Genomic DNA, 12,530 nt, shown 5'->3' with positions numbered 1-12,530 from the left:
TTATAGCTTAAGTTTTTAAATTGGAAGAATGAAGTAAAGAAGAAAATAGAGAAAATAAGTCCTTTAGAAACCAATCTTTTGTTTTCTGGTTCAATCTGCCTACCACCTTTTTAAGGTGAAGTATTTGAGGCTCAGGGAGGGGAATTAACTCCTGTAGGGTTGGATGAACATGGACTCATATTTTTAGTTAATGACCATACTCTTTGCACAATGTCATCATGGCCTTTACAAGTCTTTTCTAACAACGAGGACCTCAAGAGAAATCTGGCCCTTTTAGCAAGAAGAAGGCACAGAAAGATGCCTTTGCTCACTTTTCCAAAAGGAAGGAAGCTTTCTGTTGCTTGACGTTAGGACTAGTCTTGCAACTTGCTTTGTTTGGAAGTGAGGGCTAAACCGAAGACCCTAAAGGTTGGCCTCTTTCCTTGAAGTTTGTCATCAGGTACCATGTGGGCACTCTCCAACCTGATATACTTCCTTTCATCCCTTGAACTTAATGCCTTTATCTGCATACACTTGAGTAGCTGCACTTTCCTTCTTGTTCACCATGACCTCTCTAGCTGCCACACCCACCTTGCCTTCTACATTGTTTTTCTTTCTTTTAGAATTTATCAGGATGTCAGCCTGCTGGTGAGGTTTCAGGGACCTGTCGAAAGAGTAGAATTAGGTGGGACCAAAAAATCACAAACGCAAATAATACACGTTTTGAAGTTTCTCTTATATTGTTGCATTACCTACTTCATTCATGCCATTGTCCAAAATTAAATCATACTTCCTTTTGGAAATGCTTTAATAATAACTATCTACCTTTCAGGAAGAGGAGGAGTAGATTATTCAGTGGTATCTGACAGCTGTTATATACTGATGCAAAGAAAAGGAAACCAGACTTCTTAATCTGCATTTTCTTGGTTTACCATATTAGAAAGCTTTGTTCTCTTTCCAAGTTCACAGGCTTGCATGTGAACTTTTGAGGACAGAGGAAACATGCTCACTTATTCCACACTTCACAGTGAATTTCCTTACAGTGTCAGACTAAGACCAAAACAGCCACAAGGAAGGTGAAAATTAGAGGAAAACACTATAACTAGAAAGATTTTGTTAAATGATGTTCTTTCCCAGTATATCATGCATCTAAATTAATATAATATTGAATTAATATCAGTTTATAACCTGCTCACCATCTACCTAGCAGTTTTCTGTAACTCTAATCAAGAGTCCATCTCTGCTACATTAAGATAATTAAGATAATTTGGCTCTTTGAGAAAAGAGAAAAGTAGATGCTTCAGCTTTTTTTTTTTTTTTTGGCAGATAAGTGATAAACTTAATTAGAAATAATCTACAGAGGAATATGTTCCAAATGAAAGAACAAGATAAAATATCAGAAAAAGACCTTAATGAAATGGATATAAGTAATTACCTGATAAAGAGTTCAAAGTAATATTCATAAAGATGCCATCTGAAAATGGAACAAAAATGGATGAACACAGTGTTCATAAAAATACCAAACATACTTCTAGGAAGATGGTGGAATAGGAGGATCCTGAGTTCACCTCATCCCACAGCACACTTAGATAACAGCCACATCAGTGCAACTAACCCAGAAAATAACCCCAAAGACTGGCAGAATAGACTTTCTATAGCTAATCAGAAAGAGGAGACCACATTGAACAGTAGGAGAGGTGGAGTTGTAGGGAACCAAACTCCCGATGAGACCACAAATGGGAGGGTCACAAGAAGCAGAAAGAAGGGAGGGGAGCAGACCCACAAAAGGCAACCCAGGGTTGGTGGACCTGCACTGGGAAGACAAAGCCTCATAACATTTGGTTTTCAAAACCAGCAGGGCTTAATGCCAAGTCCTTTAAAAATCAGTAGGCTTAGCTCTTTGAGAGCCAGAGGGCAATAGGAAACTGAGTACCTGCTTTTAAAGAGCCGGAATAACAATCCCACCAAGATAAGCATAGGATCAGCAGTTTCAAAGAATCTGGGGGTAGCTGAGGAAGATTTATTTACTAATCTCAGAATGTGTGTTGGAAAGCAGGGATCTTTAGGCAACTTCTCCAAGAACAAATGTCTAATGAACAACCATTTCTCTCCCCTGCCCCCACTGTAGATATCTGTATACCTGCTGACACCAGCATGAGCACTCCACTTACCTTTCTAATACCACATGCCCCATACCCACATTCTCCTGAGGATCCCCCCTCCCACAACCAACTTGCCCCACTCAGAAAAAGTCCCTCTAAAACTCCTCCTGCCTCATCTCATTCTGAAAACAGCTCTGGCAGGAATTGTGCACTCAAAGTACTACTCCTGCCCTGGGAAGATGGAAAATAACCACACACACCAGTACACTCACAGTCCTAGGGGTCAAACCTTATAACTGGCAGTGCAGAGAGAGTACCCTGCTAATCAGTGTGTCTGCAGCCCCAGAAGATGGAATGGGGGCAGGAATCTATCTGATCTTACTGCTGACCCTACCTACCAACAAAAACCTCTCACGGGGCAGTACACAGAGAAAGCCCTGCAGTTTGGGACACTGCAGCTCTAGCAGACAGATTGGGGATAGGCATCTGGTCTGATTACCGGCTCCACCCACCAACAAAATCCTCTCAGAGGATGAGCTAGGGAGAACAGCCTATAGATTGGTACTACTGCAGCCCCAACAGACAGACTGGGGCAGGCATCTGGCTTCACTGCAGGCCCCATCCAACAAGAAAAACCTATCAAGGGATGAGGTGGAGAGAGTGCTCTGCAGTTTGGTGTGACAGCAAATGTGCTGAGAGCAGGCATCTCGTCTGACTACCAACACTGCCCAATTACAAGCCCATAGCAACCCCAAACAGGCTTCTCCACAGGACCAAACCCTGCCTACAATTGGCAGAATGGGCCACTACAGATGAATGGACTGAAGGCAAACCAGGCTCAGCCAAAACAATAAGGTGCACACAACCCCACCACCACCACCAAAAGTGCACACAACCCATACAGGAAACACCAGAAGTGCCTGGTTCTGGTGAGCAGGGGTTACTGCACTCCAGGATACCATAGGACCTCTTTTTCATAAGGTTACTACTTTCCAGATAAGGAGACATAACTGACTTCTCTAATGCATAGACACAAACACAGAGAGTTAGACAAAATGAGACAGAGGAATATGTCTCAAATGAAAGAACGGGACAAAACAACAAAATGGTAAATGAAGGAAAGACAAGCAATATACCTGATACAGAATATAAAGTAATGATCATAATTATACTTACTGGATTTGAGAAAGGAGTGGAGGACCTCAGGGAGATGTTCAAGAAAGAGACGATATTAAAAAGAACCAATTGGAGATGAAGAACTGAATGACTGAAATGGAAAAAAAAAAACAATACACTAGAGGTAATCCATAGCAGATTAGAGGAGGCAGGAGAATGGATCAGTGAGCTGGAAGACAGAGTAATGGAAAACAACCAAACTTAACAGCAAGAGGTAAAAAGGATACAAAAAAGAGAGTAGGTTAAGGGAATTCAGTGACATCATCAGCCATAATAATATTTGCATATAGGACTCTCAGAAGGACACAAGAGAGAAAAGGGGAAAGAACACTTACTTGAAAAAATAATAGCTGAAAACTTCCCAAATCTGGGGAAGGAAACAGATATCCAGATCCAGGAGAAACAAAGAACTCCCAACAAAATCAACCCAAGGAGGTTCATACCAAGACATATAGTAATTAAAATTACCAAAAGCAGTCATAAAGACAAAATTCTAAAAGCAACAATAGAAAAGAAAATAGTTACATACAAGGGAAACTCCATGAGGCTATTAGCTGATTTTTCAGCAGAAACTCTTCAGGCCAAAAGAGAGTAGCATGATATATTGAAAGTGCTGCAATGACTAAAGCTGCAATCAAGAATATTATACCCACCAAGGTTATAATTCAGAATAGAAGGAGACATCTTGGGTTTTCAGACAGTTAAAAGTAAGAGAAGTTCATCATCACTAAACTAGACTTAAAGAAACATTAAAGGGAATTCTTTGAGTGAAAAGAGAAAGCCATTACCAAGAGTAAGAAAATTATGAAAGGAAAAAATTTCACAAGCAAATACAAACATAATAAAAGTAGTAGATTAACACTTATGAAGTACAAAGGTTAAAGCACAAAAGCAGAAAAATCAATTACATATATAAAAATCACTCAGGGAGGAGGGGCAAGATGGCGGAAGAGTAGGGTCCCCAAATCACCTATCCCCAAAAAATTACCTAGATAACCTTCAAATCATCCTGAAAATCTATGAATTCGGCCTGAGATTTAAAGAGAGACCACCTGGAACGCTACAGTGAGAAGAGTTCGCGCTTCTATCAAGGTAGGAAAACGGGGAAAAAGAAATAAAGAAACAAAAGGCCTCCGAGGGGGAGGGGCCCCGCGAGGAGCCGGGCTGAGGCCGGGGCGAGTGTCCCCAGGACAGGAGAGCCCCGTCCCGGAGGAGCAGGAGCTGCACCAACCTTCCCGGGCGAAAGGGGCTCGCAGGGAGGTGGAACAGGACCCAGGAGGGCAGGGATGCCCTCAGGCTCCCTGGGACACTAACAGACACCTGCGCGCCCAGGAGAGTGCGCCGAGCTCCCTAAGGGCAGCAGCGCGCACGGCGGGGCCCGGAGCAGCTCGGAGGGACTCGGGAACGGCTCCGCGGAGGGAGCTGCGGGGCGGGAGCGCGAATCCCACAGCGCAGACCGGGGGCACAGGGCGCCGGGACACAGCCCAGGATCCGGCCTCCCCCGGGACAGGCAGAGGCCGGGAGGGCCCAGGACAGCAAGGACACTCCTGCCCCGAGCAGATCAGCGGCCGCGCCCCGGAGCCTCCAGGCCCTGCAGACGGAGAGCCCCATAGTTCCTGCGGAGGCTGAATCCAGGCTTCCAGAGTGCCATAGCAACTGTGGCTGTTCCTCCTGGGGCCTCACGGGGTAGACAACCCCCGCTGAGCCCTGCAGCAGGCAGGGGCAGAGCAGCTCCCCCAAGTGCTAACACCTGAAAATCAGCACAGCAGGCCCCTCTCCCAGAAGACCAGCTGGACGGACCAGTTCCAGGGGAAATCAAGGGACTTAAAGTCTACAGATTCAGACGATACTCCCCCGTGGTTTTTTTTTTCTTTTTTCTTTTCTTTTTGATTTCTGATGCTTCCCCCACCCCACCCCCTTTTTTTTTCACCTTTCTTATTTTTCTTTCTCTTTTTCTTCTCTTTTCTTCCTTTTTTTTCCTTTTCTTTTTTCTCTTTCTCTTTTCTTTCCTTCTCTCTCTTCCTCTCCTTTTCCCAATACAACTTGTTTTTGGCCACTCTGCACTGAGCAAAATGACTAGAAGGAAAACCTCACCTCAAAAGAAAGAATCAGAAACATCCCTCTGTCCCACAGAGTTACAAAATCTGGATTACAATTCAATGTCAGGGGATCCCTGGGTGGTGCAGCGGTTTGGCGCCTGCCTTTGGCCCAGGGCGTGATCCTGGAGACCCCGGATCGAATCCCACGTCGGGCACCCGGTGCATGGAGCCTGCTTCTCCCTCTGCCTATGTCTCTGCCTCTCTCTCTCTCTCTCTGTGACTATCATAAATAAAAAAAAAAATTAAAAAAAAAACAATTCAATGTCAGAAAGCCATTCAGAAGCACTATTATACAGCTACTGGTGGCTCTAGAAAAAAGCATTAAGGACTCACGAGACTTCATGACTGCAGAATTTAGATCCAATCAGGCAGAAATTAAAAATCAATTGAATGAGATGCAATCCAAACTAGAAGTCCTAACGATGAGGGTTAATGAGGTGGAAGAACGAGTGAGTGACATAGAAGACAAGTTAATGGCAAAGAGGGAAACTGAGGAAAAAAGAGACAGACAATTAAAAGACCATGAAGACAGATTAAGGGAAATAATGACAGCCTAAGGAAGAAAAACCTACGTTTAATTGGGGTTCCCGAGGGCGCCGAAAGGGACAGAGGGCCAGAATATGTATTTGAACAAATCCTAGCTGCAAACTTTCCTAATCTGGGAAGGGAAACAGGCATTCAGATCCAGGAAATAGAGAGATTCCCCCCTAAAATGAATAAAAACCGTTCAACACCTCAACATCTAATAGTGAAGCTTGCAAATTCCAAAGATAAAGAGAAGATCCTTAAAGCAGCAAGAGACAAGAAGTCCCTGACTTTCATGGGGAGGAATATTAGGGTAACAGCAGACCTCTCCACAGAGGCATGGCAGGCCAGAAAGGGCTGGCAGGATATATTCAGGGTCCTAAATGAGAAGAACATGCAGCCAAGAATACTTTATGCAGCAAGGCTCTCATTCAAAATGGAAGGGGAGATAAAGAGCTTCCAAGACAGGCAGGACCTGAAAGAATATGTGACCTCCAAACCAGCTCTGCAAGAAATTTTAAGGGGGACTCTTAAAATTCCCCTTTAAGAAGAAGTTCAGTGGAACAATCCACAAAAACAAGGACTAAATAGATATCATGATGACACTAAACTCATATCTGTCAATAGTAACTCTGAACGTGAACGGGCTTAATGACCCCATCAAAAGGCGCAGGGTTTCAGACTGGATAAAAAAGCAGGACCCATCTATTTGCTGTCTACAAGAGACTCATTTTAGACAGAAGGACACCTACAACCTGAAAATAAAAGGTTGGAGAACCATTTACCATTCAAATGGTTCTCAAAAGAAAGCAGGGGTAGCCATCCTTATATCAGATAAACTAAAATTTACCCCGAAGACTGTAGTGAGAGACGAAGAGGGACACTATGTCATACTTAAAGGATCTATCCAGCAAGAGGACTTAACAATCCTCAATATATATGCCCCGAATGTGGGAGCTGCCAAATACTTCAACGAATTATTAACCAAAGTGAAGAAATACTTAGATAATAATACACTTATACTTGGTGACTTCAATCTAGCTCTTTCTAACCTCGATAAGTCTTCTAAGCACAACATCTCCAAAGAAACGAAAGCTTTAAATGATACACTGGACCAGATAGATTTCACAGATATCTACAGAACTTTACATCCAAACTCAACTGAATACACATTCTTCTCAAGTGCACACAGAACTTTTTCCAGAATAGACCACATACTGGGTCACAAATCGGGTCTGAACTGATACCAAAAGATTGGGATCGTCCCCTGCATATTCTCAGACCATAATGCCTTGAAATTAGAACTCAATCACAAGAAGAAGTTTGGAAGGACCTCAAACACGTGGAGGTTAAGGACCATCCTGCTAAAAGATAAAAGGGTCAACCAGGAAATTAAGGAAGAATTAAAAAGATTCATGGAAACTAATGAGAATGAAGATACAACCATTCAAAATCTTTGGGATGCAGCAAAAGCAGTCCTGAGGGGGAAAATACATCGCAATACAAGCATCCATCCAAAAACTGGAAAGAACTCAAATACAAAAGCTAACCTTACACATAAAGGAGCTAGAGAAGAAGCAGCAAATCGACCCGACGCCCAGCAGAAGAAGAGAGTTAATTAAAATTCGAGCAGAACTCAACGAAATTGAGACCAGAAGAACTGTGGAACAGATCAATAGAACCAGGAGTTGGTTCTTTGAAAGAATTAATAAGATAGATGAACCATTAGCCAGCCTTATTAAAAATAAGAGAGAGAAGACTCAAATTAATAAAATCATGAATGAGAAAGGAGAGATCACTACCAACACCAAGGAAATACAAACGATTTTAAAAACATATTATGAACAGCTCTACGCCAATAAATTAGGCAATCTAGAAGAAATGGACGCATTCCTGGAAAGCCACAAACTACCAAAACTGGAACAGGAAGAAATAGAAAACCTGAACAGGCCAATAACCAGGGAGGACATTGAAGCAGTCATCAAAAACCTCCCAAGACACAAGAGTCCAGGGCCAGATGGCTTCCCAGGGGAATTCTATCAAACGTTTAAAGAAGAAACCATACCTATTCTACTAAAGCTGTTCAGAAAGATAGAAAGAGATGGAGTACTTCCAAATTCATTCTATGAGGCCAGCATCACCTTAATTCCAAAACCAGACAAAGACCCCACCAAAAAGGAGAATTACAGACCAATATCCCTGATGAACATGGATGCAAAAATTCTCAACAAGATACTAGCCAATAGGATCCAACAACACATTAAGAAAATTATTCACCATTACCAAGTAGGATTTATCCCTGGGACACAAGGCTGGTTCAACACTCGTAAAACAATCAATGTGATTCATCATATCAGCAAGAGAAAAACCAAGAACCATATGATCCTCTCATTAGATGCAGAGAAATCATTTGACAAAATACAGCATCCATTCCTGATCAAATCTCTTCAGAGTATAGGGATGGAGGGAACATTCCTCGACATCATAAAATCCATCTATGAAAAGCCCACAGCAAATATCATTCTCAATGGGGAAGCACTGGGAGCCTTTCCCCTAAGATCAGGAACACGACAGGGATGTCTACTCTCACCACTGCTATTCAACATAGTATTGGAAGTCCTAGCCTCAGCAATCAGAAAACAAAAGACATTAAAGACATTCAAATTGGCAAAGAAGAAGTCAAACTCTCATTCTTCGCCGATGACATGATACTCTACATAGAAAACCCAAAAGCCTCCACCCCAAAATTGCCAGAACTCATACAGCAATTTGGTAGCGTGGCAGGATACAAAATCAATGCCCAGAAATCAATGGCATTTCTATACACTAGCAATGAGACTGAAGAAAGAGAAGTTAAGGAGTCAATCCCATTTGCATTTGCACCCAAAAGCATAAGATACCTAGGAATAAACCTAACCAAAGAGGTAAAGGATCTAAACCCTAAAAACTATAGAACACTTCTGAAAGAAATTGAGGAAGACACAAAGAGATGGAAAAATATTCTATGCTCATGGATTGGCAGAATTAATATTGTGAAAATGTCAGTGTTACCCAGGGCAATATACACGTTTAATGTAATCCCTATCAAAATACCATGGACTTTCTTCAGAGAGTTAGAACAAATTATCGTAAGATTTATGTGGAACCAGAAAAGACCCCGAATAGCCAGGGGAATTTTAAAAAAGAAAACCATATCTGGGGATCCCTGGGTGGCGCAGCGGTTTGGCGCCTGCCTTTGGCCCAGGGCGCGATCCTGAAGATCCGGGATCGAGTCCCACGTCGGGCTCCCGGTGCATGGAGCCTGCTTCTCCCTCTGCCTGTGTCTCTGCCTCTCTCTCTCTCTCTCTCTGTGACTATCATAAAAAAAAATTAAAAAAAAAAGAAAAGAAAACCATATCTGGGGCCATCACAATGCCAGATTTCAGGTTGTACTACAAAGCTGTGGTCATCAGGACAGTGTGGTACTGGCGCAAAAACAGACACATAGATCAATGGAACAGAATAGAGAACCCAGAAGTGGACCCTGAACTTTATGGTCAACTAATATTCAATAAAGGAGGAAAGACTATCCCCTGGAAGAAAGACAGTCTCTTCAATAAATGGTGCTGGGAAAATTGGACATCCACATGCAGAAGAATGAAACTAGACCACTCTCTTTCACCATACACAAAAATAAACTCAAAATGGATGAAAGATCTAAATGTGAGACAAGATTCCATCAAAATCCTAGAGAAGAATGCAGGCAACACCCTTTTTGAACTTGGCCACAGCAACTTCTTGCAAGATACATCCACGAAGGCAAAAGAAACAAAAGCAAAAATGAACTATTGGGACTTCATCAAGATAAGAAGCTTTTGCACAGCAAAGGATACAGTCAACAAAACTAAAAGACAACCTACGGAATGGGAGAAGATATTTGCAAATGACGTATCAGATAAAGGGCTAGTTTCCAAGGTCTATAAAGAACTGATTTAACTCAACAGCAAAGAAACAAACAATCCAATCATGAAATGGGCAAAAGACATGAAGAGAAATCTCACAGAGGAAGACATAGACATGGCCAACATGCACATGAGAAAATGCTCTGCATCACTTGCCATCAGGGAAATACAAATCAAAACCACAATGAGATACCACCTCACACCAGTGAGAAGGGGAAAATTAACAAGGCAGGAAACAACAAATGTTGGAGAGGATGCGGAGAAAAGGGAACCCTCTTACACTGTTGGTGGGAATGTGAACTGGTGCAGCCACTCTGGAAAACTGTGTGGAGGTTCCTCAAAAAGTTAAAAATAGACCTGCCCTACGACCCAGCAATTGCACTGTTAGGGATTTAACCGAAAGATTCAGTTGCAATGCAACGCCGGGACACCTGCACCCCGATGTTTCTAGCAGCCATGTACACAATAGCCAAACTGTGGAAGGAGCCTCGGTGTCCATCAAATTTTGAATGGATAAAGAAGATGTGGTTTATGTATACGATGGAATATTACTCAGCCATTAGAAACGACAAATACCCACCATTTGCTTCAACGTGGATGGAACTGGAGGGTATTATGCTGAGTGAAGTAAGTCAATCGGAGAAGGACAAACAGTGTATGTTCTCATTCATTTGGGGAATATGAATAATAGTGAAAGGGAATATAAGGGAAGGGAGAAGAAATGTGTGGGAAATATCAGAAAGGGAGTCAGAAATATAAAGACTCCTAACTCTGGGAAATGAACTAGGGGTGGTGGAAGGGGAGGAGGGCGGGGGATGGGGGTGAATGGGTGACCGGCACTGATGGGTTAACTTGTCGGGATGAGCACTGGGTGTTATTCTGTATGTTGGTAAATTGAACACCAATAAAAAATAAATTTATTAAATAAAAGAAGCTAGGTATTAACTACAAGAAAAAAACTAGAAAAATCACAAAGTTATGGAGATTAAAGACTAATGAACAGTTAGTTATCAATAATCAAGGGAAATATCAAACAATATCAAGCAATACAAAAAGACAAATGAAAATGGAAATACAACAACCCAAAATCTATGCAAAAAAATCAATTCTAGGGGCACTTGAGTGGTTAATTGAGCATCTGTCTTTCGCTCCAGCTGTGATCCAGAAGTCCTGCAATTGAGTCCCGCATGGAGTTCCTCATGGAAAGCCTGCTACTCCCTCTGCCTATGTCTCTGCCTCTCTCTGTGTCTCTCATAAATAAATAAATAAAATCTTAAAAAAAGAAAAAAATACAATTCTAAGAGGGAAGTTAATAGTGATACAGGCCTATGCTAGACACAAGAAAAAATCTCCAATAAATAACCTAACTTCACACCTAAAGGAACTAGAGATAAAAGAACAAAGCACAAAGTTAGCAGAAGTAAGGAAATAATAAAGATCAGAGCAGAAATAAATGAAAGAGACCAAAAAGTAATAAAAAATCAATAAAATTAAGAGCTGGTTCTTTAAAATGAGAAATAAAATTGATGAACCTTTAGCTAGACTTAACAAGAAACAAAGAAAGAAGACTCAAATAAATTAGAAATGAAAGAGAAGTTACCATTAGTACCACAAAAATACAACAGATGAGAGATTACTTGAACAATTATATTCCAACAAACTGGACAACTTAGAAGAAATGAATAAATTCCTAGAAACAAAGAATCTTCTAAGACCTAATCATGAAGAAATAGAAAATCTGAATAGACTAATTACTAGTAAGGAGACTGAAGCAGTACTCAAAAACCTCCCAACAAACAAAAGCTCAGGACTAGATAGCTTCACTGATGAATACTACCAAATATTCAAAAAATATTCAATAGCTCAAAATTTTCCAAAAAATTGAAGAGGAGGGAATGCTCCCATACTCATGAGCCCAGCATTACCTTGATACGAAAACCAGACAGGGATACTACAAAAAAAGAAAACTACAGGTCAATATTCCTGATGAATACAGCTGTAAATATCCTCAACAAAACATTAGAAAACTAAAATCAACAATACATTAAAAGGATCATACACCACGATCAAGTGAGATTTATTCTAGGAATGCAAAGATGGTTCACCATTTGCAAAGCGATCAACGTGATACAGTACATTAACAAAATGAAGCATAAAATCCATATGATCATCTCAATAAATGCTGAGAAAGCATTTGACAAAATTCAACATTTATGATAATTCCCAACAAAATGAACATAGACATAACATACCTCAACATAATAGAGGTCATATATGACAAACTCACAGGAAACATCATACTCAATAGTGAAAATCTTCAAGTTTTTTCTTTAAGATGAGGAAGTATACAAGGATGCCCACTCTTACCACTTTTATTCAACACAATATTGGAAATGCTAGCCAGGAGAATTAGGCAAGAAGAAGAAGAAAGCAAAGGCATCCAAATAGGAAAGGAAGAAATGAAACTGCCACTATCTGCAGATAACATGATTTTACTCTAGCAAATCTTAAAGACTTCACTAAAAAATTGTTAGAATTAATAAATGAATTCAATAAAGTTGCAGGAAACAAAATCAACATATAAAAATCAGTTGTGGGGCAGCCCCAGTGGCTCAGCAGTTTAGCGCTGCCTTCAGCCCAGGGTGTGATCCTGGAGACCTGGGATCGAGTCCCACATCGGGCTCCCTGCATGGAGCCTGCTTCTCCCT

The sequence above is a fragment of the Nyctereutes procyonoides genome, unplaced genomic scaffold (genome assembly GCF_905146905.1).
Source record: "Nyctereutes procyonoides isolate TBG_1078 unplaced genomic scaffold, NYPRO_anot_genome, whole genome shotgun sequence".
Lineage (NCBI taxonomy): Eukaryota > Metazoa > Chordata > Mammalia > Carnivora > Canidae > Nyctereutes > Nyctereutes procyonoides.
The sequence above is the reverse complement of the archived record's forward strand: the minus strand, read 5'-3'. Positions refer to the sequence as shown.